At 42.9% G+C, this 6,000-nt stretch overlaps 1 protein-coding gene across 2 annotated transcripts in view; it reads right to left on the bottom strand.

Annotated features, from left to right (window-relative positions):
* Positions 1-5,929, bottom strand: part of LOC139361629 (disco-interacting protein 2 homolog C-like) — a 156,287-nt gene extending 150,358 nt beyond the window's left edge. Inside the window, exon 1 of one of the 2 annotated variants that reach the window (XM_071090321.1) lies at positions 5,883-5,901. The gene's annotated coding sequence lies outside the window, so the exon portion shown is untranslated. Of the gene's footprint in view, positions 1-5,882 lie in introns of both variants that reach the window. The other variant, XM_071090310.1, reaches the window with a different exon arrangement.
* Positions 5,930-6,000: the final 71 nt, after the last annotated feature.

Raw genomic sequence — 6,000 nt, forward strand, 5'->3', positions numbered from 1 at the left:
CTTTCCTCAGTGGGAACACTTTATTCTGTCTTTTATTCAAATTAAGTATCTTGCAAGGGAGTTGAAGAAAACTGCAGAGCGGATTTTAAAACTTCAATGCTTTTCTCAATTTTCGTCACATTCTGATGCATTTTTACCTACTACACGGCCAATAAGTTTCAAGCTTTTTGCATCGATAAAGACAATGCTCCTTGTAGCAATAGGCTTTTTCTTTTCTATACAAAGATCTATAACTTAAGCTAGTAAACTGGGCATTTCACAAAGATTTTGCACAATTCCTAGCACAGATTTTAGCAAAATAAAACCATTATCTTTCTGCAATTAAATAACCAAACATAGGAAACTGCACAGTTAAAATAACCATTCCATTATTTTATATAAACACAAATGATAAAGGAGAGTATGCTTTGGAAAACAGTGTTTCCATAAGCTAATGATGAAGCAGAAGACAGTTCCTCAGCCTCATATGACATTTGACAACCGAAGTACTCTGGCCCAAGCCCAGCCCGGTTAAATGGAGGGGAAGTAAACATGTGACCGACCGTGGTGGGGCACTGTGTTAGCCACAGTCCAGGAAAGAACAGCTGACATGTTTCTTCTTCATGGGAAAACTGAAACATACTCGAGACACCTTAATTCTTTAAAACACAGTCTGCCCCAGTACTAACCTTAAGCTCCCATTGATAAAGATTGCGATAACCAGAGGTGTTTATCCAGGCCCTCGAAAATCACGGACATGGTACATACACAACATTTTCAAACGCTCAATGCTGCCAGTATGTTAAATGCGCTGTGATACCGGAGGTCTTGTGCAGGACCAGAAGCATCGCAGCCTGGTTACCTTCCTGGTGTTCAATGCTTTGTATGTGCAAAGTCTGCTGTTACAATTTACTGGGCTTAATGTCATTCAGTTTGTCACAGAAGAGAGCTATGACATTTACTTAATTCCACACACAGATTCTCAAAAGTTCATCTTCCACCAATGACCGCTCTGTCCACAAGACAGCGGAGGGAAGACCCAGGAAAGGCCTGGGAGATGCCAGGTGCTCACAAACTGGTATCAGTCTGCTGGTTCTGGCTTAAAGGAAAACAGACATAGAAGAAACTAAAAGGACTCACTACATCTAATATCACAATGTTCTCAACTTTACCTTAGCCAAAAATAAAAGCGGAATAGCAAAACTACTCCAGGGCATGATTCCAGGGCTAATCTGAAACATGAAATATTTAGAAGACAAAGCTTATTGTGAGTGCAATTAATATACACATAAAACACTGGTTTCGCAAAACCCAGTCTTTGCGTTTGCTTTTATAAAAAGTAAAATTCTCATGAGGATCACATACACTAACTGATTTTCAAATGAAGGGACTGGTAAACTTCAGGGCATATGATTTCTGCCACACACGAGGGGAGCAGTGAGAGAGAAGAGCTAGGAACAAGTGTGCTGAAGCTGTCCTAGGACTGAAATTCAGTTTCTGCCAAAACAAAAACACAGGAGGCTGTCAACTTCGATAGCAAGCTCTGCTTGAGAGCGTCAAGATGTTAAAATTGCAAAGGGGCTTCTCCCTGCTATAGGCACGCGTGATCCTTGCAAAAACATAGCTCAGCATCATCAAAAATCAGGAAAGAACACAAGCTTTCCAGACACGAAATCCAAGAGCAGAAGGGAGCAGAGTCCAAGCTTGCTCGGCAGAACTGTTCCCGGACAACAGCACAGAGGACGTCACAGGGAGGGCAGGGCAAGCAAGAGCAGCTTCCGTGATGCCGCAAGCAGGGCCTGAGCCAGGAGAGCAGTCTCCTCCAACCTGACAAGGAGGCGCGAGGAGCCACAGAGAAGTCAATTCAGGGTCTTTTTCAGAAAGGGGCAACAATGAGAAAATCTGGTCTTACCCAACCACCCCCCATCCACGGTAACAGCTAAACTCGCACGTGCGTCTGTCACGTTCCCCAACCCCTCTTGCAGATGCTCTTCCTGCACCCGGGTGCCTGTCTCCGTGCTGCTCCTGAGGCCACACCTATTGCCATCCAGTAGTGACCACGAATTCACCTTTGTCCGGGCGAAGCAAACGCAGAGTTCACACACTCTTGTACAGGTTTGCTGGCCGAGAATCTAACCGAGCTGTCCAATTCCAGATGTGCTGGTACCAAGGAGAACGCTCGATGTCCGGCATTTATAAACGGTATCAGTGGGTTCTCCTGGGACTCTCAGGCAGCCGAACGAGGGAGGGAGCTGTTGCCCCGTTGCCCCGAGCCAAAGCAGCGCTGCGAGGCAAACACCACAGGCCACATCACACTCGAGCACCGACTCTTGACAGTTGCTCGTTTGTGTGTTCAGAGTTCAGGGTACAGGCGACAGACAGGCCTGATCTCAGCCATGGGACAGCAGTGATTGCCCACAAGTCCCGTATCTAAGCCCCGACTTGCCCATCGGCCTTCCTTCAGGAACAATGCCCACCTCACAGTGCTGCCATGAACGCTAAGTCAGCACGTATATACACAACCAGATTCATTGCAATTGTGCTTTCTACCCCAAGTTAATACAACCAGGTGCTATCATCGAGACTGAATAACCAATATTAGAACAGAAGGTCAGACCAGCGATGGTGGCTCAGACCTGTAATCCCAGCACTTTGGGAAGCTGAGGTGGGTGGATCACTTGAGGTCAGGAGTTGCAGACCAGCTTGGCCAACATGGCAAAACCCCATCTCTACTAAAAATAATTTATCCAGACATGGTGGCACACACCCTGTAACCCCAGCTACTAGGGAGGCTGAGGCATAAGAATCGCGTGAACCTGTGACGTAGAGGTTGCAGTGAATGGAGATTGTACTCCTGGGCTCTACCCTTCCATTCTGGGTGACAGAGCAAGATTCTAATAAAACAATAAAAGGTCAAGATGAGAACTGATTGCCAAGGTCCACAGTCCATATACTTAAAACATAAAATTCATTAGCTAGTACTTGATCAAGTTGCTGCTTTCTTCATTACAATCTTGTATATCCTTCTAACACGGCTCAAAATGTTTACATTTGAACACACCTCGAGTATAACAAAAAATAAAGTGCCTGTATTTCACAAACGAGCAATTTCCAGTAAGGCTGCATCCTGCTCTAGTTAATCCTTTGACAACGTAAAACTGAGCCTTCCTGACACAGCACTGACACATGGTACAAGAAGAATGACCTCCAATTAAATCGCTAGATTTAGAGAACACGTAAATATAGTTTATCACTAATTCACTAGCCATTAGTAAGATTTTAAAGGAAGAAAAATTATCAGGACTGTAACTAGGAATAAAGGCAAAAATAAACATGAAGAAATTAGTCACGTTTAAATCAATACCCTTTCTGTGAGGCCGTAACAAAGTATACACAGCAGGGGCACAAACTGTCATGCTGAACTGTCACCAAGCTCTCTATGAAGGTAGTAAGAGCGTCCCAAGTCGCAGAGCCTCGTCTTCCTATTTAAACCCTAAACAGCCAACACCACTCAGCATGCAGTGAGAGCTCTGAAAGCTCAGAGGAATGCATGATGGGATGAAGGGCCCTAGCCCTGCCATCACCCTGCTGCTTATTAAAAATATAAAACAAACCCCTGCCTTCAAGGTGCCCAGATCTAACTAGTACAAGGTTTTGCTTTTAACAAGTTAACTACGAATGATGAAGACTCTCAACAGCTGTGTGAAATGTAAGGCAACCTCATAAGAGGAACTTGGCTGAGACTAAACCCAGAGATGGTTTTTTAACCACAGAAGAGGAAAGAACTGAAGAACCTTACAGAAAGTTGACAGCAATTTCTATTTCTCTATGGTACAACCTGGAATTTACCTTTGAGACAGACTGCCCTTCTGTTCTGAAAAATCAGATTATTCTTGCAATCCTCCATCAGGACTGAAATTCCCAAAGGCATGGAAAACCAAGTACTAATTTTAACCCCCCCCCCAAAAAAAAAAAAACTACCTATGATCTTAGATGTGAGATTTAGTATTCTCAAATTCCAAATTTGGAAATATTTTGCACAAAGTCCTTATTTTCCCTGTTTACTTGAAAGCTCTCTATTCTTTTGTCCTAAACATCTTCCTTCTCATCCTTCCAAACAATATCTGAAGATGAACTTACATATCGTTTTCAATGTTACAAAGAAGATACTACATTTGTCATGAACTGTTTATATTCACAACTCTAGGAGGGATTTTGCTACATTGTGAGGAATAACACGAGGCAGTTAATACGCCACGAATAAAGAACAGTAGAAAGTGGACACATTTCCTGATGAGTGCCGATTTCTCATTGAGCTGCTGACAAAGTTATAATACGGAAAGCTAGACAGCTGCTCTGTTAGTTCTACCTCACTTAAGTGACCGAGTCATTGTTGTTTCAGTTCCCTCTCTCGTCTGGGGATGAGACACACCTCACAGAGCTGTTTATGATTTCAGGAACACACACATCAATGAAGTGACTGTTCCTAAATCGTTGCAAAGGGTAGAGTAACCTGCCAAATTTCAACTAGGTTGTAACAAACAACTGTTTTCATCCTACACGCTCCGGTGCCAGCGAGATGGTGCGTTCTTGGATCCCTGCGGGAGCCCTATTCCTGGTGCCATAGAGCGCACACACACATTTACATCCACATAATGTACGTATATGGCACACTGTAACACGTGTACCTGCATAGAGCGTACACACATCCGAATACGTGGAGTGTACATAAGTGCACTACGTGCGTACAGAGTGCACACACATCCAGATCCATGTAGGGTACATGCATAGAGTGTACACACATCCAAATATATATAGTGTACAAACAAGTTCACTACGTGTGTACAAGCATAGAGCATACACACATCCATATAGCAAATGTACATAGGTATGCTAACATGTATGTACATGCAGAGCATGTACACACGTCTATATGCATACAGTGTACACAGGTATACTATAACCTGTATGTACATGTATATGGCATACACATGCACATCCGTATGTACACAGGTATGCTATTTGCTATATGTATACACATGCATATAACATACATTCTTATCCAATGTACGTAGGTGCACTACAGCATGCATACACATGTGCAGTGTACACATATGCACATGTATACAATGTACATCAGTACACTAACGTATAAAACGTATACACATATGCAATAGTGTACGTACATATGCAGCATGTATACGTATTATTGTGTACATATCCAGAAGTTTATTCAGTGTGCATAGTGTACATGCATGCTTGTGTGCACATATGTATATATACATCTGCAGAAATAATGTGCACATACCCACATGGTGCACGTACACAGGTATGTATATGGCATTAAATACATGCATGTATGTGCACATGTAGAACAGATAGGTGTCCAACTAGTGTGCATATAATCATCCCCGTAGATACACACATATACACATGTACATGCATGCCTACAGCATGCACGTGTGTAGGACACAAATGTAGTGTACATACCTATACACTGTAAATACATGCAGTGGAAATACACGTAGTATGTGTACACCACATACACACATGTACATTTATACAGTACACATACACCGAGACCCAGAACGGGTCATGAGTATTAACACAGCGCAAACGCTTCCAGTTCTACCTAGTGAATTTTTTTCAAACTATAATAGAACTCATATAAAAAGGGTTTTAAGGAAATCAATACAGCTAGTGACAAAAACAGTGGGAAGGGCACAACCACTTTCCCTCAGAGTTCTGGGCCTGACCGTGGAAGTTCAGAGGTTTCCTAATGCAGTACACATCAGAACTGACTCACAATGAAGCACTCCTTAAAAATTAAAAATGTGTCCTCATGTTTTGGCCTTTGAGACAAAGCCTCTTAGTTAATCGAGTTCTGACTGAATTTGACTCACAGTACTCTGGCAGATTCTTCATTTTCTGGTGAGACAGACGAATGTCCCAGGGTGAGGGCAATGCCAGCCATTTCAGGGTCAGCTTTTCGAGGAGCGATGTCTGGCAGAACACAATCCA

Source organism: Macaca nemestrina, unplaced genomic scaffold (assembly GCF_043159975.1).
Source record: "Macaca nemestrina isolate mMacNem1 unplaced genomic scaffold, mMacNem.hap1 Scaffold_77, whole genome shotgun sequence".
Lineage (NCBI taxonomy): Eukaryota > Metazoa > Chordata > Mammalia > Primates > Cercopithecidae > Macaca > Macaca nemestrina.